General features: G+C 40.8%; 1 protein-coding gene across 7 annotated transcripts in view; it reads right to left on the reverse strand.

The window, feature by feature from the left end:
- MAPKAP1 (mitogen-activated protein kinase associated protein 1) overlaps nt 1–24210 on the reverse strand; it is a 233883-nt gene that overhangs the window by 209390 nt on the left and 283 nt on the right. For 3 of the 7 annotated variants that reach the window (XM_027556277.1, XM_027556273.1, XM_027556279.1), the window contains exon 2: nt 2619–2688. The exons of 2 other annotated variants lie outside the window; for them this stretch is intronic. The gene's annotated coding sequence lies outside the window, so the exon portion shown is untranslated. Of the gene's footprint in view, nt 1–2618; nt 2689–17487; nt 17672–24097; nt 24209–24210 lie in introns of those variants that run through there. 2 more of the 7 variants (XM_027556274.1, XM_027556276.1) reach the window with 2 other exon arrangements.

The raw sequence follows: 24210 nt of genomic DNA on the forward strand, positions 1-24210 counted from the left end.
GCTCTAAGGAAGCAACTGCAAAAATATTTATCTCAGGACTGTAATACTGAAAATCTGAAAGTAACCTAAACATCCTTTAACAGTGTATATGCCATGACACATACATACAACAGAATACTACACAGTAATTTAAAACACATGGCAGAGAATAGATGAACAAAATGTGGTACATACATACAATGGACAGTTACTCAGCCTTAAATATTCTAAGACATGTTAAAACACAGGGGAATTCTGAGGAAGTTATGCTACATGAAATAACCTAATCACCACATGAAATAACCTAATCACCAAAGAACTAAGAATCAAAACTGAAAAATCAGAACCGAGAATCAAATCCAAGAGCTTGGGATTTAAACCACCCTGTAGCCTCTCAAAACAAAGAGGAACAAAAACTACAACAGCTACAATAAACGTGATTTTTAAAAATCCTGTTGTTGAGTTCAGGGCCTGAGAGAAATTTCTCTCATGGGTCCTCATGAAAGATGTAAGACAGTAAATGTGTTATGCAGTAGACTAGACCCTTAGCCTTCCCTCCAGTAATGCAACCATGATTTGTATGGAGCACACGTAATGACCGTTTGAAACTAAAAATCATAACATTTTACACACAAAATGAACTCCAGAGATCATCTACTTGTTGACCTGAAACCACAGAGAAGGGTTCTACTTTAAATCCCCAGTTAGGTGTGAGTATTTTTTAGAAAATCCCCAGAAATTCAAGCAACCTCAGCTATAAAATCCACAAATAAAATATTCTGTCTCTTTAAATAGCCCCAGCAGAAGCAAATGAGTCCCCCTTATACTTCTTCACTGCCTAAGGACCTGAGATAGCAATGTGACTTAAAATGCTCACATCCAGCCAACGGTTGAAGGGAAATTCCTGTTCCTGAACTTTCAAAACACTGCACATTCACTTCCCTCTACCAGACAGACTTCACAACCCCCTCACCTGCAATCTGTGAAAACTTGTCTGAATGAGCAACAGCCTGAGGCTTCTCGAAGGTCTGCAAACTCCCAATCAAAAATTACTGCTGCCCCATCAATGTGTCATATAAATGTTGGCATGTTAATTGTGTATTTATAAGATTGTTAATGGTTAGTTAATTTACCTCCCACACTATTATTGTACTTGAAATGATTTAACGTCTGCTGAGGGAGTTAACAACATGTAACAGCAGATGCGAGATTTTTTTTTTAACCTTTCCACACTGTACCCCGACTTCATGCTATTACCATCAGGCAAGCTGAATCTAATTCCTACACAAGATTCCTTAGGAATGGTATAGAGGCACTCACATATATTTTCCACAACCAGAAATGATCACAAGTTAGAAAAACAAAAGGCTTTTTATTAGGTACAAAGTTTTCCTTTTATAAAAACTGACAGACCCTGCTTTTTACTAAGATTTCAAAATTCTTTCATCTTGTTAAAGTTCAGAATTCATAAGTCCTGAAATTCTAAAATAAGTGAAATGACCATTAAAACAAATGTACTTTATTGATTTTATATCTTTTTCCAACTCTCTCCGATTTAAATCTAAATTAAATCTTCACTTACTTTTTTTTAGAAGAACAAAGTTGAGCCTTTCCCCTCCTCAGGAGATTAAAATCTTCCCCATGTGAATATGCCTAATTTAATTAAACAGTAAACAGTGAGACCTGACAACTGGAGAGTTTAATTTTTCCCTTCACATTTTTATATCTACACTTTGACTAAAAGTACTTACTAAATTACAACAACAGAAAAGAAATGCTTGTATCTTCTTCTGAGTAATATGGTATTCATTCACTAAACATCATGGGAACTAGGCACTGGGACTCATACAAAAAATCATATGAACACTGACCTGCACCCTCCAGAGGCTTGCAAGCTTCCGCACATGAGCCATGTTGTGCACACACGTAACAGTAACATAAGGCAATATGCTAACCAGCAAATAAGACACCAAGACAGTATGTTTTCCAAGAGACAAGAAGGTTACAGAAGGCTTCAGGAAGGATGAAGGTGGGATTTAAGGCTTTTATTAGGCAAAAACATAAGGAGAACAGTAATAGATGACAATTACTGAGCTTCTCACTCTCACCTGTACTTTTCAAGTAATCACACAGTTCATCCTTACTACCACCCAGGAGGTAAGTATTAATATTATCCTCATTTCATAGATTATAAAAAAAATTAAGGCGTAAAGGCATTAAGCAACTTGCCCAAGGTCACAGAGTAGATTTTTGAGTCTTTTCAGCTCCTTCTGTCAATGGGCTCACTTATCATTTGCTTTGACCAACAGAATGTAGTTAATGGGGGATTTCTGAATCTCGGTCTTAGGAGACTCTGCAGTTTCCACTGCAGCCTTCTTTGGACCATGTGAATCACAAGAAGAGGTTCAGGATAAAAGACCAAATGCAGAGAGGCTCAGCTGTCAGTCATCCCAGCTACTCTGATACTACCCCCACCATGAGTGCCTGAGGTCATGTGCGAACAGTGAGACCCTCACCAACCTACCAGGACACCAGGTCTCCTCTCCTATCAAGTATCTCCTGTGGACGAAGGGACCCTGACCCTGGATTTTCCTTTCCTTGTACCACTAACATCCACCTGAAATGTCTCTGAACCTTACCATCTGCCAAGATCCAGGTAAAAGGAGCCTGGTACAGTACTGTGCCTCTCAAACTTGTCCACGGATACACCTGAAGGGCAGAGGAGAGTAACCATAAATCAAGGTAAGAGAGAACCTAGAGGGAGCCACCTAAAGCAACATGCTGTAAGAAATTTATTTTTAAAGTTCATTCATATTTTCCATTCTAGCCTATAATATACTGCACCTGTATGTCTTCAGAGAAAAAAATATTTTACCTTTGAATGTAATCACTAAAACAGATAGCCCTGGAAGACGTGCCATGCTTACTTTATAGCTTCTAGGACCAACTGGCACATATTGAGATTCTCAACATCTCATTTTGAACACAGACTCTGGTGTCAGAAATATCTGATTGTCTGAAGATAAAATGGTCCTTTATCAACGGGTAATTCAAGATCTAAATTTTGCTCAAAATGTTTCCTATGACAAGTATGAAGAACAACCGTAATTAATAATAACACCAATCTATACATGAAGTTCTAAGCACAAGTTAGACAAAAATTTCTATTATAATAAAGCTATTATAAAACAATCAGTATTTTCAAAGAGTTTTTGAAATCTGTTTATTAGTTATTTGAAATTATTGTTATTAGCAATAGCTGTGAAACTTCAGACAACCTACCCACCCACCACCTCCAAAACTCCAAAGCTGCCAACGTTTCTGGCTGTTACAAGGAATCTGCTAGTTTGGTGCAATGTAGCCCTCAATTATTTTTCCAATGAGTGTTGTCTCTCTGAGATAAGAGACTGGATTGACACTTGTGATAATAAACAAACAATTTTAGGTTTTATTCCAGATTTAAGAAAAAAAAGATTCCAGGTAAAAATTATTTACAATTTTACCAAAAGAAATGAATAATGCCAAAGAAACTAGACTGCTTCTCAATACAAAATTACCAATATAAGAACTGAAACCATAAGTAACATTCAACCACTACCAAATATTCCTTCATTGATGTCATTCATTCAACAAATATTTATTAAGCACTTACTATATGCCAGGCATCAGAAATACAACGTTGAGCAAAAACTTTGAAAAGACTTGACCACTGCTTTCGTGGAGCTGAAATTGCACCTGGCAGTCACAATTTTAAGATGGCTCCAGAAATTCTTCTCTTGATATCTAGGCCTTTGTGTTATTCGCTCCCCTTGAGTCTGAGTGGAACCTGACTTGCTTCCAGCCAACAAAGTACCACATAGGTGATGGAAGAGTCATTCCCTTGAGTACTTTCTGTTAGCTAAGACTTCACACTAAGCAACTGAGGACAGAGATTTGAATTTGGAGATTTCCCTGCCAGCACTGAAAAAGCAAACAGCCACGTTATGGAAATAGGCAAGGCAAGAATCTGAGAGCAGCCTCTAGGGGCTGAGAGTGCTCGCAGCCAAGGGTAACAAGGAAATGAGGACCTTATGCTGGAATTCACTGACAAGTTAATTTCATCCCTTTGAGATTCTCAGCAGAAACCCCAGCTGAGGGAACTCCCTGGTGATCCACAGGTTAGGACTCCATGATTCTACTGCTGAGAACTCAGGTTCAATCCCTCATCAGGGAACTGAAATCTCACAACTGCCTGGTATGGCCAAAAAAAAGGAAAAGGAAAAATGAGGAAACCCAGCTGAAGCCATGACTCCTGACACACTGAGAGACAATAAATTTGTGTTGTTTTAAGCTGCTAAGTTTGTGGTAATTTGTTATGCAACAATAGAAATGAAAATATATAGGGCAGGAAAACATCCTAAACCCCTTTACCTTCACATACAGCATTTAAGGCTCTTTACAACCCAGTTTCATTCATCTGCCCTTTCTTCCTAGCATGCAACTCCCAGGACTATTCTGAACACAGTCCTGCCTTCAGTAATGATACTTCCTTTGTGTGAGATGTGCCCTTATCTTCCCATACAAACTTTCTTCTAAGTCCAACTCAAATATTTAATCTTGTATGAACCCTTCTCCAATCTCCAGGGTCCAAACTGTTTTGAAAACACTTTATTTCTACCTTCAATACAGTTAGCTATGTGAATATCATGTTTAAGGAAGTCTCTGATTCAATTCTAGATTCAGAAATGTGGTTACTCTATTAAGGTATAAATCTCTCTCCCTCAATCACTTGTAGTTACTGAAGATAGAAATCCCTGGACTCTCACCAACTGTAATGCAGTGGTTCTAATGTGGTGGTTCTCAACTGGAAGGCAATTTTGCTCCTCAGAGCAAAGATCTACGGACATTTCTGGTTGTCACACTGGGGGTGGGTGCTATTAGCATCTAGTAGGTAGATGCCAAGTATGCTGCTAAACATCACACAATGCCCAGGACAGTACCCTCAACAAAGTATTATACCTCCGCAAATGTCAATATTAATAATGCTGACGTTGAGAAGGTTTACATTGACATGTTGTTTGAAGCCACTAAATCTGTAGTAATCCCTAACCCCCTCAGAATGGTTTCAGTAATACCAAGACTAATACATATACTAATACTATACTAATATATATATACAACTTTGCTACTAAAATCTATGCTCACACCTTTGAAGGTACAGAAAGAAGTACAACTCCTAGTTTCTGGTTTCTGAAATTTTATCCTACCCCAAGGAGGACCAAAGCTTGAATTACTCCAAGAAAGATAAGTTGCTTTCCTCCAAACTTATAACTTGATCTGAAGACTGCCTATACTTCACCTGCCCTCCTCCTATTCATTCTTCTAAATCCAGCTCAACGGTCAGTTCTCCAAGGAAACCTCCCTAAAGAATCCCACAGACCAGGCAGGCTCCTCCCACATGGTCCCACTGCACTACACTTCGTCACTACTTCTACCAAATAATTAACCCAGCACACTACCTGTTAGTTGGAGGTGCTGTTCGTTGAATTTATTCATTCAACATTTACTGAATGCCTCCTGAGTGTCAGGCATGTTCTAGATGCAGAGTACAGCAGAAACCAAAGCAGACAAAGTCCTGCCCTCATGGAGTTCACATTCTAATGAAGGTGAGAAACAAAATAGAGAATTAAATTACACAATAAGTGAGAAATGCTACAGAGAAAAGATGCACAGAGAGCCAGGGCATCCCACGTGGATGGAGCCACGGTTGCAACCGTAAATAAAGTAGCCAAGGAATGCTTCACAGAGAAGGTGACATTTGAGTTAACCCCTGAAGGAGATAAGAGAACAAGCCATGTGGATTTCTGAGGGAAGCGTGCTGCCAAGCAGGGTGAGTATGTCTGGCATTGTTGAAGAAGGATCAACTAGTCCAGCAAGGGAGCAAGTAGGAGAAGATAAAGTCTGAAGAGTTGGGCAAACTAAGTAGAGCCTTGCAGGCAATTCTACGAACTCTGCTCTTAATGCAGTTAAAATGGAGAATCACCAGAGGACTGTGAGCAGTGATACGATCTAGCTCACAGTCTAAACGTATCTCTCTGGCTACTATATTAAGGAATAATGAATGAATGCATGAACAAATGAACCAATCACATTTTTAAAAAAAATAATAATCTGTTGGGGCTTCCCTTGTGGTCCAGTGGTTAAGAATCCACCTTGCAATGCAAGGGACACTGGTTCGATCCCCCGCCCAAGGAGATCCCACATGCCATGGAGCAACCAAGCCCGTGTGCCACAACCACTGCGGCAGCTACTGAAGCCCTCGTGCTTAGAGCCTGTGCTCTGCAGCAGGAGAAGCCACCACAATGAAACGCCCTGCATCCTGCAACGAAGGGTAGCCTCTGCTTACGACTAGAGAAAGCCCGAGTGTAGCAACAAAGACCCACCACCGCCAATAAATTAAAAAATAATCATAACCTGTTTACATGTTGGTTTTCTCTTCTAAACTCTCAGCTCCTTATGCACACTGACTGTCTTATTCATCACTGCGCTGCCAGTTTCTAGTAGAAAGTGGCTGGCACCCAGTAAGGGCTCAGTGTGGAATAAACAAACAAATCTTTCTTGTTCCCAAAGGGTTGCACCATGATTTAAAAAAAAAAAAAAAGGGCCCCTTATCCATGGTGCTGGTTCAGTAGATAGGTCTCCTGCTACAGTCTAGGATTTATTTTCCTTTTATTGTCTCCTCAATATCTGCAGTTTGCTTAACCAAGTAGAATTCAATCGTTATGTTTCCACTTACCTGGCTCTCAGGTTAACCACATCATCAATTGAGGGAAGCAACATAGTTTATTGTAAGCATTACTCAGGAAACCTGAATTCCAATTCCCTAATTACCAGGGACCTAATTACATGGCCTTGGACAAGTTATTTCTTTAAAACTCTTTAAGCCAGTTTCACACATTAGTCTATTATTTTCATCTGTTCAGTGGGGAGGCTGAACTGTAAAAACGGCCTTTTCAGCTCTCAAATTCTATCCAGTTACAAAGTAGAGGAGGAGGGTGTAACTGGGAGTTTACCTAAAGTTCAAGGAAAATGTTTTGTATGCTTTCGCTTTGTGCTGTTTTCCCTCACTGCATATCTTCCGTATATCGCTGTGCCATGGTTCAGACTCTAAGGATAGAGGTACAAGGAATTCCTTTTTCGACAAAGATTTTAATAGCATCAATGCTTTGGCAGCAAACCCTCTCAAAGGTACACCAAACTGACTAATTTGAGTAAGCACTATCTTTTTTAAAAAATGTTACTATGTATGGAAACTGGTTCCTAGAACTATAAGAGTTCATGTTAGTAAACACATCTGGAATTCCAGGTTACTGCCTGCCCAAGGACTAGTTATGGATTGACTTCAAGTGAGTTAGGCATCTCTGCCTCTCTTTCCTCACCAGTGAAATGTCCATAATCTATGTTCTATTCATCCACCTCATAGGGATACTAACAGGTACTTACTCTATTCAAATCCAAAATGCAAAATTATTGACTTTTCCTGTTTCAGCCACATTTGTCTGGAGGGAAAATAAGCTGTCAACTACTAAATTCATTTACTCAACTCCTAATAAACGAGGGACAGCATAAAATATACTAGCAGATATCCCCAAACTATTTTTCTGTGACTTTGAAGGGTGCTTTGTACTTTCATCTGAATGGTAAACTTCAATAAATGGTAACTGTTACTACTGTAGGAGATCAAACCAGTCAATTCTAAAGGAAATCAACCCTGAACATTCATTGGAAGGACTGATGCTGAAGCTGAAGCTCCAACAGTTCGGTCACCTGATGCAAAGAGTTGACTCCTTAGAAAAGACCCTGATGCTGGGAAACACTGAAGGCAGGAGAAGAAGGAAACGACAGAGGATGAGATGGTTGGATGGCATCACTGACTCAATGGACATGAGTTTGGGCAAGATCCGTGAGCTGGTGAAGCACAGGGAGACCTGATAAGCTGCAGTCCATGGGTTCGCAAAAAGTTGGACACAACTGAGAGACTGAACCACAACAATTACTGCTATTAATAAAACTGTACTAATTTGGCCAGGTATTTTTTATATCCTTTTAGATTACCTTTTAAAAAATACAAAAAAAAACCCCACCATCCCCAGAAGGATCAAGCTCGAGGACAAGAGCGGCAGGCCTGGCTTCACTATTACACAGCTAAGGTGCAAGGGTTTCACAAGATATAGTTTAAGTAAAGCAATTCTCTGGACTCTAGAAGGCTGCTTATTTAGCAAGCACATATATCACTGTCAAAACTACTAGAGGTGGATTCCATTACTATTTGTTTTCAACATCAGTAAACTGCAGGCACAGACTTGCCCAAGGTCCCATAACTAGTGTGAGGAGAGTCAAGATAAAACCTAGGTCGCCTGGCTTCACAATCCTCGCTCTGAATAGCTACTGTATGCTGCCCTGAATTTCCAGTTTAAGTCCATTTCATCACACTCCTAATCCTCTTCCCTCACTCATCTATATATGGGTCAAATTTACCTGTTCACTCAAGAAATTCAGCAAGAGTGAACACCTACTACATGCTGGGAAATTAGGAGCATAAAGTAGTAAGGCATAGTCCCTATCCCCAAGAGGCTTATAGTCAAGCAAGGGAGAAAAGTATGTAAATGGTCACAATAAAGGATGAGAGTAATACTAGAGGATTCTATATAACAAAGTATCACGGAAACACAAAGGAACAATATCTAAATGAAACTGGATACTCAAATAGGCTTCATAGAAATGACTAAGATCACGATAACAGAAGTGATGACTTCCAATTTAGTCACCTTAAGAATAGGCGTGAGAGGGAGCTGGCAATTAAATAGTCTATCATGCTGGCTTCTTGATCAAAACTCTTCAAAATAAAATATGCTCTGGATCTGCCCTATGAACTGCAGATGAACATCAGGCCATGCACAGCATCATTGACTCGGTGGACATGAGTTTGAGCAAACTCCAGGAGATAGTGAAGGACAGGAAGCCTGGTGTGCTGCAGTCCATAGGGTCGCAAAGACTCAACACCACTTAGTCACTGAACAACAATGCACAGGCCATGGCAGAAGCAGGGAGAGGATAACTAATCTTTGGAGTCGTGGGAATGGAGGGAACGCGCGAAGTTGAGAAAAGGTACATGTAAGAGACTAACAGCATCAGACTAGACTGCCTGGGTTCAAATGTGGACTCAGCCACTGTGGGACCTAGGGAAATTAACAATGTCTGTGCCTTCACTTCCTCATCTACCAACGGGAACAATTTTGGTGCCTATCTCATAGGATTGTTGTGAGGACTAAAAGAAACATTGACGGCAGGAGGAAAAGGGGATGACAGAGGATGAGATGGTTGGATGGCATCACTGACTCAATGGACATGGGTTTGGGTGAACTCCAGGAGTTGGTGATGGACAGGGAGGCCTGGCATGCTGCGGTTCGTGGGGTCACAAAGAGTCGGACACGACTGAGCAACTGAACTGAACTGAACTGAACGTGTGTATAGCAGCACCTGGCCCATGGGAAGTACTATACAAATGTTTACTATTATCATTGCTATTATTCCCTGGTCTAAACTGAATCCTCAAAGATGACAAGTTGAACGGCTGGAAGAAAGGTCAAAGAGACAAGGCACTAAAATAACAAACAGAACTTGTAGTTAGCAATGAGAACTACATGGAGTTCAAAGTTGCTGATTAGATTAGCATTTCAGAGAGACTGCTCAGGCAGCTGCATAGAAGATTAACCTGATGGACAAGACACAAGATTAGTTATGAAGCTGTGACTAAAGCTCAGGGAAGAGATGATGAAATCCAAAGTAAGGCAGTGAAAAACGGGCCTATGAATTTAAGAAGTAGTTAAAAATATACATTTAGGAGATAAAATTGGTAGAACTTGGTGACTGAGAGGATATGCAGGGTTAAGGAGAAGGGGAAAGTTTACAGCTTGCATGATAGCACCAACAAATCAAACTGTGAATTCAAAAGTAGGAAGAGCTTAACAGGGAGAAGGGAAACGAGAAACTAAGTTTCAGACACAATTAGCTTGAGATGTCTAGGGATTACCCAGAGATCCATCAGGATGCAAACCTGAGAGCCCAGGAGAAAAGTCTGAGCAAGTCTGGGACAACATATAATGATGCACAAAGGACAGACAAACCTGAAGCCTAGGAGAAAGATCCGAGCAAATCTGGCAGACACGCTTCCCTGGGAGCCAGAGAGTAAAGAATCTGCCTGCAATGCAGGTGGCCTGGGTTCAATCCCCGGGTCAGGAAGATCCCCTGGAGGAGGAAATGGCAACCCACTTCAGTGTACTTACCTGGAGAATCCCATGAACAGAGGAGCCTGGCAGACTCCAGTCCGTGGGGTCGCAGAGAGTCAGACATAACTGAGCGACTAACATTTTTTTTCAACATATAGATGGCAGATGAAGCCACAGACGTGAGCTTACCCAGGGAAAATATGCAAGGAGGAAACGAACAGTAACCTAGGGTAAAACCCAACAACAGCAAGACAGTGCTCCTCTCTCTGTGTATGCTGGTTCGGCATCTGCAGATTCAACCAACTGTATGTTTAATTTGGTTGGTTGGTTGAATCCACAGACTCAGAATCCAGGATATGCAAGGCAATTTCACTATGTCATTTCATGTGAGGGACGTGAGCCATCTGTGAATTCTGGTATCCTTGGGAATACCCGGGAACCAGGGACGAGGGAATACCTCAGTCCTGGGAACCGATACCCCACAAATACAGAAGGATGACTGACTGTTTTTAAAGGATAAGCCAAGAAAAGGAAACCCCAGAATCTCCAAAAATCAACTCAACCTTTGCATAGATTCTAAAGTTAGGATCAATACTGTGGAAACTCACAAACGTCTAAGTGGTTACAGTCGCCCCTCAGTATTCTTGGGGGATTGTTTACAGGACCGCTGCAGATACTAAAACCTGTGGATGTTCAAGTCCCATTGTTGGCCCTCCCTCTTCCATATCCATGGTTCCACATCCACAAATACAACCAACTGCAGATCCAGTCATACTGTATTTACTGGAAAAAAAAAAAAAATCCACATGTAAGTGGAGCAGTGCTGTTCCAACCCACGTTGTTCAAGGGTCAACTGTACTCCTTCCTTCACTGGTTTTTCCCTCTCCCTGCATTTCCTAGTAAGAAGTTACAATAAGGATTGTGCAGTCCTTGAGAAGAAAGGACTAGAAGTCCTTACTTGACTTCCTGTCACTAATGCCTAATATAAGGCCTTGTATACATATGCTTGTAGAATGAAAGTGGTTGTCATTAAACTGGAAATTTTCCCATTTAACAAGACACAAGGGCTCATGGAATGCCTAGGGTTGCTTACAGCCCAGGCCAGAGTAACAGAGCCTGAAGAAAGCAGCAGCAGAAACACAGCAGATCTTGTACACTGCTGGTAGGAATATAAAATGGTGTAGCCACCTTTGGAAACAATTTGGCAGTTTCTCAGTTAAAACAGAGTTACCATGCTGCTGCTGCTGCTAAGTCGCTTCAGTCGTGTCTGACTCTGTGCGACCCCAGAGACGGCAGCCCACCAGGCTCCCCTATCCCTGGGGTTCTCCAGGCAAGAACACTGGAGAGGGTTGCCATTTCCTTCTCCAATGCATGAAAGTGAAAGTGAAGTTGCTCAGTCATGTCCGACTCCTAGCGACCCCATGGACTGCAGCCTACCCAATCCACTCCAAGGTAATATACCAATAGAAATGAAAACATATGCTCACACAAAAACTTGTACAGGAATGTTCACAGCAGTATTATTCATAATAGCCCCAAAGTGGAAACAACCCAAATCTCTATCAACTGATGAATGGATAGGCAAAATGTGGTACTTTCGTACAATGGGATATTATTCAGCAATAAAAATAAATGAAGTACTGATATATACTACAATATGGATGAACAATAAAACTATGCTAAATAAAAGAAGCCAGACACAAAAGGCCACATATTGTGTGATTCCATTTCTGTTCAAAAGGTTCAGAATAGGCAAATCCATAGAGACACAAAGTAAATTAATGGTTGCCAGTGGTTGGTGGAGGGAAGAAGGAGTGACTGCTAATGGGTATGGGGTTTCTTTAGGGGTGATAAACTGTTAAAGTGTACACTTTTAAAAGAGTAAACTTTATGATACATGAATTACATCTCAATTTTAAAAGGGTTGGGATAGAAACACAGAAAGGCTAGAATCCATGCTGCCCTCCAGAATTTCTTCTAGTTCAGATGATTCCATCACAAACACACCAACAAATCAGTAAATTGAACAGTACTGGAAACAGTAACCATAAAAAATTAAAACAATTTGCAATACAAGTTGATTATATCAATGAGATATCGAATTCCTCCCCCGAAAGTCAGAGATGCCAAGACTTTTCCCCTGGGGAAAGGAGGAGAACTCCCATATACATCGGTGACCTTGGGAGAAGGTAGCCAAGCTACAGTTCTAATTGAGGGAAATTAAAGCCTAGAGCGCTTGTAACTTTGCTGAAGCAAACGAACACCTGCACTGAGCAGCTTCTCCTACTGAAGCACCAGACGTTGCTTTAATCCACCCCAGAGCTGGGTCTGGAAGCCACAAGGTTAATAGGATGCCTTGGTCAGCAACCTACTGAGCTACTGGTCCTTTGCCGGGGTTGTGGCGGGCACTGAATTCTCTCCATTTTGAAATAAATAAAGGGAAGGGGACACAACAAGGATGACAACATCGCATGACAGATGACACAAAGGCTTGGAAAGATTCTGTGTGCTCCCAATTCACCAGACAGTAGCTGAGAAAACTGTGCAATCACAATACCTCTGGACCTCAGTAAGACATTATCCCATATCTCACAAAGCTACTGTCACAATGCAAGGCCCAACTGTAACACTCAAATACTAGTATTCTCTCCAATTCACCAAAAAAGATAACTAATGGCTAGTACTGTATATTTTGGGGTCATGTTGGATAATAAGGCTCACGGACCTCTTCTCTATTTGATGCTTGCATGCTAAGTCACTTCAGTCATGTCGGACTCTGGGACCCCGTGGACTGTAGCCCGCCAGGCTCCTTGTGTCCATGGGATTTCTCAGGCAAGGATACTGGAGTGGGTGCCACTTCCTTCTCCAGGGCATCTTCCTGACCCAGGGATGGAACCCACATCTCCTACGTTGGCAGGTGAGTTCTTCACCACTGAGCCACCAGGGAAGCCCAATAACTTCCCAAACTCTTTAATATAACTGAACTTGCTGCCTCTGCTGCCCCATCTTCCATTTATCACCTTTGTTCTTTCTACACTAGCCATACTCAACTGTCAGCATTCTTCCAGCTTTTGAACAGTTTTTTCTCTCCTTTCACCTGCCTTAAATATCACTTTCTCCTTCACCCTTCAGATCTCAATTTCGACAGCACCTGCCTATTCTAGGAAGGTCTGACCTTATTAAGTCCAGCATTGTACAACTCCCTACTCACCTTCCCTTCATTACTCTAACACAAGTTGTACTTCTCAAACTATGCTGGGCTTCCATTACTGGACTACAATTCCCACCAAGCACTGGGTCTGTGCCTGTAGTCTTCATTGCTCGATTCCCAGACTTAGGACTAGTGCCTAATACATATTTGACAAAGGCTGACTGAATAAATGAATGACTACAATTAAGCAAAAAGCTTAACTAACTACATGGAAGATTTCACATATATTTTCTTCATATAACAATATCTTTCAATTTTTTTTATTTTGAAGAAAATTACAGATACAATCAAATGCAATTTTTCATAATCACTATGGGGGAAAAGGGCTTAAGCACACACACATTTTCTACAACTTAAACAGCTAATACCAAACACAATCAAAAGGAGGAAAACTACCACCTCCTCAGTGGGAACAGTGCTCCTAACAGTTTTGTTTTAGGGCTTAAATCTCCTTAACTGGAAAGAGTGATAAAGGTACATGTAATGCAAATTGCAAACATTACGGTCAAATCATGCACTGGAGTAAAAACAAGTGGATACTTTTTTAACCAGCCCTCTTCTACCCTCCACGCAAAAACAATGTCCACACACTTAAAAGAAACACAGCTTACTCCAAATAGCTGACCAAGTGAAGGTTACTGTGAAATACTTCGAATTCCATAAGCACTCAGGACTGCACAGACTAAGGGAAGAGAATGTTCTAAGCACAGACTAACGATCAGAAGGTACAAATGAAATAAACCTGCATGGTGACTATCTAAGGCAGTCTAAAGACTGAATATGTTTGTTCTGAAGTCATCAACTTGGAGAAGGAAATGGCCACCCCACTCCATTATTCTTGCCTGGAGAATTCCATGGACAGAGGAGCCTAGCTGGCTACAGTCCCTGGGGTCGCAAAGCGTCGGACACGACTGAGCGACTAACACTACTACATCAACTAAGCTTCAGCTTCTGAAATACACTAAAAATACTTAACATGTTTTATATCTCAAGTATAAATGACAGAGATTTGTCATTAAAGACAACTACTTTCCTTTGCCTAGTTTAGGATATGTAAATCTCGATCACATCTCACACTTTTTATATTTTGGACTTCTTACCAACTACTTCAGTTCTCCTCATGTGTTTGTTCCCTATGCTAATGAGAACACAAGTTACACTAACTCGGAATTTTTATTATCATTTTGGGGATGTGACCACCCTTTTAATTCTGTTCATATTTTAACTCAGCAACTTTAATCCAGCAATCAAAGCTTCATTAGCTTGTAAACAAACTGTTTCTCAGGTAAACTGAATTGCCCCACATCAGGATCTTAAGCAAATAAATAAGCACAAAAAAGGCAGAGATTATAAATTAGGGTAGACAAATCTGTATCTAGCCCCACGCCGGTAAAGAGCATTCTATCAACATAGTGAAATGCTAATCTCCTAATTAACAACCTAATTAGGTAATTATGGCTTTGCAGAGGGAGGCCGAAATGAAATATGACAACATGGTCACCTCTTTCTATGGCACCTGTGGGCCTTTTCAGCTGTCGTTGCAAAGAGTGCAATATCAATCTGAACAGATGACAAAGTGCTGTCATTTTTCATTCTGATAATATACAGAATGCTTTGGACAGAAGCAGTTTACAAAAAGAAACATCTTGCCTAGTATTTTCCCAATTTAAATATGCTAAAATACTCTGTTAAATTTTCTGCATGCTTTTGTATATTATATTTAGGAGAATTACCATGCATATTAAAAAAAACAACAACTAGACATCATGCTTAACTGTACATGCTGAAATTATCGCAATTTCAATGATGAAGTATATAATCAGAAAAGAGTAAAAGGCACAATTCTTCATGACATTTTAATATTCATACATCTTGAATACTGTTATCAGAAAAATTAAAATTCAAACAAACTTTGATCTTTAATTTTTTCCTACAAAATTTTTAAAAGTGAAATAGAAATTCATACTTATAATTTTCCATACCAAAAACGCACTTCCCAAGATACAAATATTCAACTCACAAAAAAAGTTCTATATGCCAACAACCAGCCTTATGGAGACAGGCATGTACCCTCTAGGAAAGACAGCTGCCACATGGCTGCTTGCTGTCCCACTGGCCACTGAAGAGGTGAGGGGAGCACTGGGTCACAGGAACTACCAACACAAATGTGACTCTTCTTTCAGGATAGTTTAGGGCAGAAGAGGAGGCTAGCCTGGCAACTTCAATATCCTTTATGTCAAAATACAGAAACCCAGGGGCTTCCCTGGCAGCCCAGTGGTTAAGATTCTGTGCTTCCACTGCAGAGGGCAAGGATTTCATCCTAGTCAGGGAACTAAGACCTTGCATGAAGCACTGTGGTACAGCCAAAAAAAAAAAAAAAAGATGAAACCATATTTTAATCATTAAACAACTGAGGTTAAAACTAACTTATTGAAAATACAATCCATTTATAACTTCACATCACCTGCATTAGGGAAAACTTTCAAAATGATGTGCAAAAGTACTTGTATTTTTCAATTACAAGTTAAACTAAAAGGATTTTTTTTAGTGAAAAACAATTTATGCTTATGAGAGAATAGTCTGGAAAACTGAAAAAGCATAAAGGCCTATAATCTCACCACCTGTTTCTTCTCTTTATATATTTGATATTGAGATCATACTTTACATAGTTTTATATCCTTTCTTCACTTCATATTATATGAGCATATTAATATGTCACTAAAATTCTTCTAAAACATCTAAAATGCTTGTACAGTATTTTCAATCATGCTTTTTCCAAAATTTCTCTTATCTTTTTTTTGAATACTACAGTTGTTTCTAATTTTTGCTATTATAAATACTTCCACAGTGAACATCTTTGAACGTGAATACTTTTCTACATTTCTGATTATTTCTTTAACAAAGATTCTTAGTAATGGGATTACAAACTCAAAAGGCATATATGACTTTAAAGGCTTGTGATAACACTGCCAAAGCATTTGCCAGAAAAGTTTTACCAATTTTTATTCCCACTGGTGATATGAGTGGTCATCTCACTACCAACCTCTGCCAGCAATGAGTATTATTAGAGTTCTGTTAAATCTTTAAACTTCAAATCTTAAGTGTATACTTGTAACCAAACACTCCCACAATATAATCAACAACAATTTTCTACAGGCAGTAAGTTTAAACTGACTTGATGATCCTCCCAAAACAAGGGCCATTTCCAATATTCAAATCTAGAGCAGCATGGAAGAGCGAAAAAAGCCCTGTGGTATTTACAGTTAAAAAAAAAAAAAAACACCAAAGGTTCAAAGCACAGCTTTGCCATTATCAGTAGCTCTCTACCTTTAATCACTTTACTTCTCTAAGCTTCAGTTTCAGCATTTGTAAAATGGGGGCAGGGAACACATAATATACTCCTAGCTCTAACAACTTCAAAAGGCAGTCATGGGCACACTAAAAGGTAATATAAACAACTGGAGGTGTTTATTGTGATTTAACAGATCAATTCATTTAATAGCCTAAAAATAGCATACTGAGACCCTTTTCTCAACAGTGCTTGGTTCATAGGCACGTTAATTCACAAAGCACAACTAGAAATTAACAAGACTAATTTCATGATCCAGACAAGAAAATAAGTCTCATTCCTTTACAACCACTCCATAAAATCATTTCTTGTTGCATTGTACTAACCTGAATGGCTTGTGCCCCTGAATGCTAGTACCTGCTGCTGCCACTAAGTCGCTTCAGTCGTGTCCGACTCTGTGTGACCCCGTAGACGGCAGCCCACCAGGCTCCGCCATCCCTGGGATTCTCCAGGCAAGAACACTGGAGTGGGTTGCCATTTCCTTCTCCAATGCATAAAAGTGAAAAGTGAAAGTGAAGTCGTTCAGTTGTGTCCGACTCCTCGCAACCCCATGGACTGCAGCTCACCAGGCTCCTCCGTCCATGGGATTTTCCAGGCAAGAGTACTGGAGTGGGTTGGCATTGCCTTCTCCTATGCCGGCACCTACATCCCTCCAAAAGTATCATGGTAGAGGTACTTACTCCTCATGTGCAACCTCCCACGTACCATGTGAGAGTGGCAGTACTGCCTGGGTCACAGAGCTAATAAACGAAAGAGCCAATATTCGCATCCAGGTGAGTGTGACTCCAAAGCCCCAGCTCACTCTGCTTCAAGTTTCAAGGCTGCATCTCAGTTCCTCTTTGTTAGCCTCCAGTATGTCAGCAACTAAAGCACAGATTAAAAAGTTTGTTTTAAAAAGAAAACCATCCCTTCAAACCATTTTCTACCAATTTCTCTGCTGAAACAGTACTTATTTATAATACAGTACCTTAAAATGAGTCCACAGGGAACTAAAATGTGATTTTTTTTTTAAGTTTTACACATTTGGTCCATTTTGACAGCATCAATAATAAAAGCATATTCATAAAAGTATACTCAAGTATAGGATATGACTGTAACACTGCATATATTTAGAGGTAAGTGTGACATAATATTCAATTTCTTTCACAAGCAATTACCATAATTTAATTCCACTAGTTATTCTAATACCTTCTTGCTATTTCCAGAATTTAAGTTTTGTTGTTGAAGTGGCTGCTCCCATTTTTCTCACTTTCAATTACTTAAAACTGTTTTATTCTTTGGGTCCAAATTTTGTGCTTCCTATATTAAATCTATTTCCTCAATATACCTAGGCTGCTGCCAACTAGAGTTAATAAATTTTGAATGACTGCTCAGAATTTTTTTTCATTTTTATATTCTATGTTATTTCCTTATATGATAGAATATGAATGAAAACAAGTATCTAGAAGACAAATATTTCTTCAATTTTCACTTTGTGGAAGCTGGGTATTAAAATAAAAATAAATTAAACTCTTGAGCTGGGAGCTCCCTGACCATATTTCTCTCACTAGGCTGGGTGTCTCTCTGCCTCCTTCCAATTTTGTGTATATAGAGTCAACAAAGCACTCTATGCATGTGGGGAGTGCCTGGCCTGTCAAGGTCCTTTCCCAGAAGTAATGAACAAAGAACAGAGGGAAAAGCTCAACAGTGGCTCCCTACCTGCCAACAAGAGAGAAGCAGCATTTTAGATTTGAACTGTTCTCCACTGGGGTCTGCCAGTAATCAGTTGTGCAGCTTTAAGCATGTCAATTAGAATCAGAAAGCTTAGCATCCTGAAAAGACCTCACCAAGACTTCAATTGAGCTCCCTCATTATTATCCAGATGAGAAAAAAGATACAAGGATTTTTGACTTGACCAAAATCAAAACGCTGGCATACCAGCGTTCAGAATTCAAGTCCCTCTCAGTCAAGTGCACTTCCTACTAAACTGTAAATCACTGGGCACCAATTTCTTCATCTCCAGAGGTTATGATAACCACCCTGCCTTGTTCACTTCATGTACTATAGAGAGGACCAAAAGAGACGGGAGACTTGGTAGCATTTAAAGCGCTACGGGCACAAAACTACTACAAGACCATCATCTCACCCAAACCCCATCCCTCATGTAGCCTGATTATACAATAAAAGCACTCGCCCTGCCACTTTCCCAGGTATCAGTATGACTCCAATCCAACACCCCCTCACTCCAGCAATTTACCAGTCGATTTCTGATCAATGATCACAACTGTGTTGGACCTCCTGCTTTGAACAGTGGGTACCAAAATGTCAGTGAGCAGGTAGGTCAGGACTCACAATCAGGCAGCCTAAGACTCTACACAGCCCACAAATGTGTTTTGATCTACATGGTATTTTTTTAACGCAAATTTTTAAAAACTAAATACATTAAAATTCAGACTTCCAGCAGCCCTCCTGAAAACAACTGGAAGATCTAGGGACACTGGGCTCACTTCCTCACACAGTGACAAGTGATTGGAGCTGAGTAGTGACTGCTGCTTTTAGACTGGTCACGTGCCCTCCAGTTCACAAGGTCTGTCCTACTCTTTCTGTTACATCATGGGCATCTGATTTGGAGACTCCTGAGGCAGAGTTCAAAAGAGAACTAAGACTTCCCTGGTGGACCAGTAGTTGAAATCTGCCTGCCAATGCAGGAAACACGGGTTTGATCCCTGGGTTTGATCCCTGGTCAGGGAGATTCCACATACCACAAAGCTACTAGGCCCGTGAGCCACAACTACTGGGTCCAAGCACTCTGGAGCCCATGTTCTCCCATGTTCTGGAGAAGCCACCACAATGAGAAGCCTGAGCATCACAAGTAGAGAGGAGACCCCCTCATGAAACTGAAGAAAGTCCGTGCAGCAACAAACACCCAGCTCAGCCAAAAATAAATAACAAATAAAAATTTGGAAAAATAAAAGAGAGAGAACTAAATTAACAAATCCACAGAATCATGCAGATTGAAGAAAATAAGGTACACAAAAACATCTAACAATGACTATAAGCACTCAGTTATTTTAAATTTAACACAAGCTGAAATGTGCTATCTTTGAGGTCAAAACTTCTGAAAAACTTCAAACTCACAGAAAACACAAGGTCAAGTTAAAACTCAACATTCAAAAAACTAAGATCATGGCATCTAGTCCCATCACTTCATGGCAAATAGATGGGGAAAAAATGGGAACAGTGACAGACTTCTATTTTCTTGGGCTCTAAAATCACTGTGAATAGTGACTGCAACCATGAAATTAAAAGGCGCTTGCTCCTTAGAAGGAAAGTTATGACAAACCTAGATAGCATATTAAAAAGTAGAGACGTCATTTTGCCGACAAGGGTTCATATAGTCAAAGCTATGATTTTTCCAGTAGTCAAGTGCGGATGTGAGAAGGGACCATAAAGAAGGCTGAGTGCCAAAGAACTGATGCTTTTGAACTGTGGTGCTGGAGAAGACTCTTGTGAGTCCCTTGAACTGCAAGAAAATCAAATTAGTCAATCCTAAAGGAAATCATCTCTGAATATTTATTGGAAGGACTGATGCAGAAGTTCCAATACTTTGGCCACCTGATGCAAAGAGCTGACTCATTGGAAAAGACCCTGAAGCTGGGAAAGATTGAGCGCAGGAGGAGAAGGGGGTGACAGAGGATGACATGGTTGGATGGCATCATTAACTCCATGGACATGAGTTTGAGCAAACTCCAAAAGATAGTAAAGGACAGGAAAGCCTGATGTGCTGCCATTCATGGGGTCACAAAGAGTCAGACACGACTGAGTGACTGAAAAACAACAATCTGAGTAACAGATTTACAGCTAATTCTCTCAGATGAAGCACATACAATCCACTGAACTGCAACAGTTTCTAAAGTCTTCAGTTATGAGTCAACAAGCAAAATAGACATCCCACTTAAATATATATACCAAACATGACAGATAAGGTAATGAGCTCCTTGAGTTGTAGCAATCGTGTTCATTCCCCATTATTCCTACTGCCCAGCGCAGTGACAAGCACACTGAAGCTAGGGCTCAAGGGCTGACTCTTCTTTGAAGCCATGCACATCATAAAGAAGAAAGAATGTGACATAGTTCTAAAAAGGAGAGTTACCAAAGTCTAGCAGATAATCCCCTCTACTCTCACCTCCATCAACTCCATAAACTAAAGGAATTCATTTAACCTCTCTGTGCTCTAGTTTCCTCATCTGTAACATCAAAATACTTATAACACATCCTGTAGAGGAATAAATGAGTTAATGCATTTAACATAATGCTGGTACACAGTTAAGTGCTCCCGAGCTACCATTACCAGTGCTTCTTCCTCTGTGCTCCACAGTACCTTGTGGGGATTGCTATCTTAGTACCTACAATGCTTTACTACAATTCACCTGCGCGCGCGCACACGACACACACACACACACACACACACCCCCCTCCCCCATGGGAAAGGAAACACACTCAGGGTGGGGACCTGGTTATATTCCTTTTTGCGTCTCTGGGTCTAACATTTTCCCTGGCACTGCTGAATAAATCATAGATATTCAAGGTATTTATTAACAAGAAAGGTTATGAGCAGAAACTGGAACTGACCTCTCTTGCTTGACATACAAGCCCTGACTCTGACCCTGTACTGGCCCTCCAACTTTACTGCCCAGTATTCCCCAGTGGCTCAGACAGTAAAGAATCCACCTGCTAATGCAGGAGACCCATGTTGGATCCCTGGGTCGGGCATATGCCCTGGAGAAGGGAAAGGCAACCCACTCCAGTATTCTTGCTGGAGAATTCCATGGACAGAGAAGCCTGGTGGACTACAGTACATGGGGTCACAGAGAGTCATACACAACTGAGGGACTAACACACACCCCCCCCCCCCGCCCCCACTCAAGGAAGCAACGGCTTGCTTTATTCAGGCTGGTCTACTCACTACTCTAAAACCATGCCTCAGGCACTGCACCTTTACATCTTAACAGCTACCATCTTAGGGAACCTTGCCACATCCAGGCAGTTTATCCGTATCAGCTCACATTACTCTGTGAAGTCTGTATCAGTCTCTATCCCAAACTATACTTGAAAGAAATAATGCTAAGAATTAAGAAACTTGCCAAAGGTCACGTAGCTATTAAGAGGAGGGACCAAGAATTGAAGTCAGAGTCCATGGCTATTCTCTACAGAATGTCTGGTCCACTGATATTCAAAGCTGAGCTGACCCACATACTACCATCTTGCCTTGGAAGATTACGGTCTTCTCTACATTTAAAGAACTATCCGCACCATTCATTTTGACACATATTTTCTCCTCTGAATAGTTGCTTCAATATGTATTTGCATACAGAGAGCTATGGTGTGAGAAAAGAAAAAACACATAAAAGGCACAGATATAGGCAAAAGACACACGTGGGTTTGGATCCTGGTTCCATCTCATACCAGGTGTGTAATTTATCCTGAGCCCTCCTAATCAGTGAATTGAAGTTGAAATAATTAAAAAAGAGAAACCTAACATAATTTCTCCAATATAATAAATAATAAAGCTCAGTTTACCCCACATTGTGAAGCCTTATCAGGTCATCGCACATGCCTCAAAAGTGGATGACCTCTTCCCCTCCTGTACCACCAATGAATCACCGAAAGGACTCCAACCCAGTGTACATACCACTCTGTCAGAATTATTTCCTTATCTTTTTCACTAAACTGAGCAGGCAAGAACCGAGTCTTGTTTATCCCTATACTGTCTAGCATGGTACCTGGCATATGTTGTTGTTTTTCAGTCACCCAGTTGTGTCTGACTCTTTGCAACCCTAAGAACTGCAGCATGCCAGGCCTCTCAGTCCCTCACGATCACCCACAGTTTGCCCAAGTTCATGTCCACTGCATCAGTGATGCCATCCAAGCCATCTCATCCTCCTCTGACATTCTCTTCTCCTTCTGCCCTCAATCTTTCCCAGCATCAGGGACTTTTGCAATGAGTCAGCTGTTCACATCAGATGATCTCGAATATATCCATACTCAATAATGTTTGCTAAGGGAATCAACTGGGTTGGCCCAAAAGTTCGTTCAGGATTTTCTGGAAGATGGTACGAAAACCCAAACAAACTTTGTGGCCAAACCCATAGTATAATAAGCATTTAAAGGATTCTAGAAAAGAAACCATTTCTAGCTGAGGTTGTCCTGAACTGGTTGAGGCAAGGCCAATTTCAGGTGGGCCCTGGGTAACACCAACAGATGGAAACAGAAAAGGAGAAATCTAGGCAGAAAGTGCTAACAACAAAAGAAAGGACAAAGTCCACTCCAGGTCCTACTTATCTAGAGTAAAGAATCAGAGTAAGAGGCCTTTTGAAGCTTAGCTGGAAAGTTAGCCAGGAGCCAGATCAGAAACCAGACCAGGAATCTGAGTACCCTCCAGCATCACAGTAGATGAAAGTAAATATGAGCATAAATCTGAATGGGAAAGGAGCCACCAGCAAGTCTCACAGGCCCCAACAAGCCTACAAGTGTGTAAATTGAACAAGATGAAAACAAGTATCGACCCTTCATCAACAACCCTTCCAGCATTTTCTGAGCATCTTGTGTGAACTCACAGAATATGAAGAATAGAACATGGTACCTCCTTTCCCTGCCGCTTTAAATTAGGAATCCACCCCTTCTGCTTGTCAAAACAGAGTAAGAATGTTGACTTGACTTTAACTGATGTGTGTAAACACCTGTCTCCATTTGACTGTTCACACCTGGGGAAGTTTTGAACTTTGCTGCTTTTGGTTTACAACAACATGATGCTTTTGCACAGTGCCAAGGATTGTGATAAGGCTTCAAAAATCATTTCATTCAGAATGAAAATTGTGCCAATCTCTGAGTCAACTTTTGGGTCTCTGGTTAAAGTAATGCTTCTGTTTAAACTACAGTGATATTTTCTTTTCCAGCCTTCAACAGATCTAGAAGACTCTATGCCACTCCCATAAACAAAAGGCTGAATCGAAGTTCCAGCAGCACTCTGCCTATAAAAAAAACAGTTCTGCAAGGCCGTTTTACTCCTTTGGGGCAATGGAGATAAGGGGCGTTAGACAGGGAATGCACAAGCAATGCTTTTAAAAACCTGATTTTCATGTTATGAAGATTAAGACACCGAGTAGAACCAGAAACTGTTAGTCAACAGTACCCTCCCCAAACCCCAATACTACCGAGTCCACTAGCTTCTCCTCCCCCAAATCACACGCCCAAGCTGTCAGATTCATAACAGCCTTCAGTTCTGGAAAGGGCCAGGAAACGGATGCTCACTGGATACTGGGGCAAGGGCCAGACAGGCTGTCCGCCGGGAGGCGGCGAGAGCGGAGGAGTGAGGAGGGAAGCCAGGCTCCTTCGGTGGGCTGGCGGGGGTGTGAGCGATGGAG

The sequence above is a fragment of the Bos indicus x Bos taurus genome, chromosome 11, assembly GCF_003369695.1.
Source record: "Bos indicus x Bos taurus breed Angus x Brahman F1 hybrid chromosome 11, Bos_hybrid_MaternalHap_v2.0, whole genome shotgun sequence".
In the NCBI taxonomy this organism is placed as follows: Eukaryota; Metazoa; Chordata; class Mammalia; order Artiodactyla; family Bovidae; genus Bos; species Bos indicus x Bos taurus.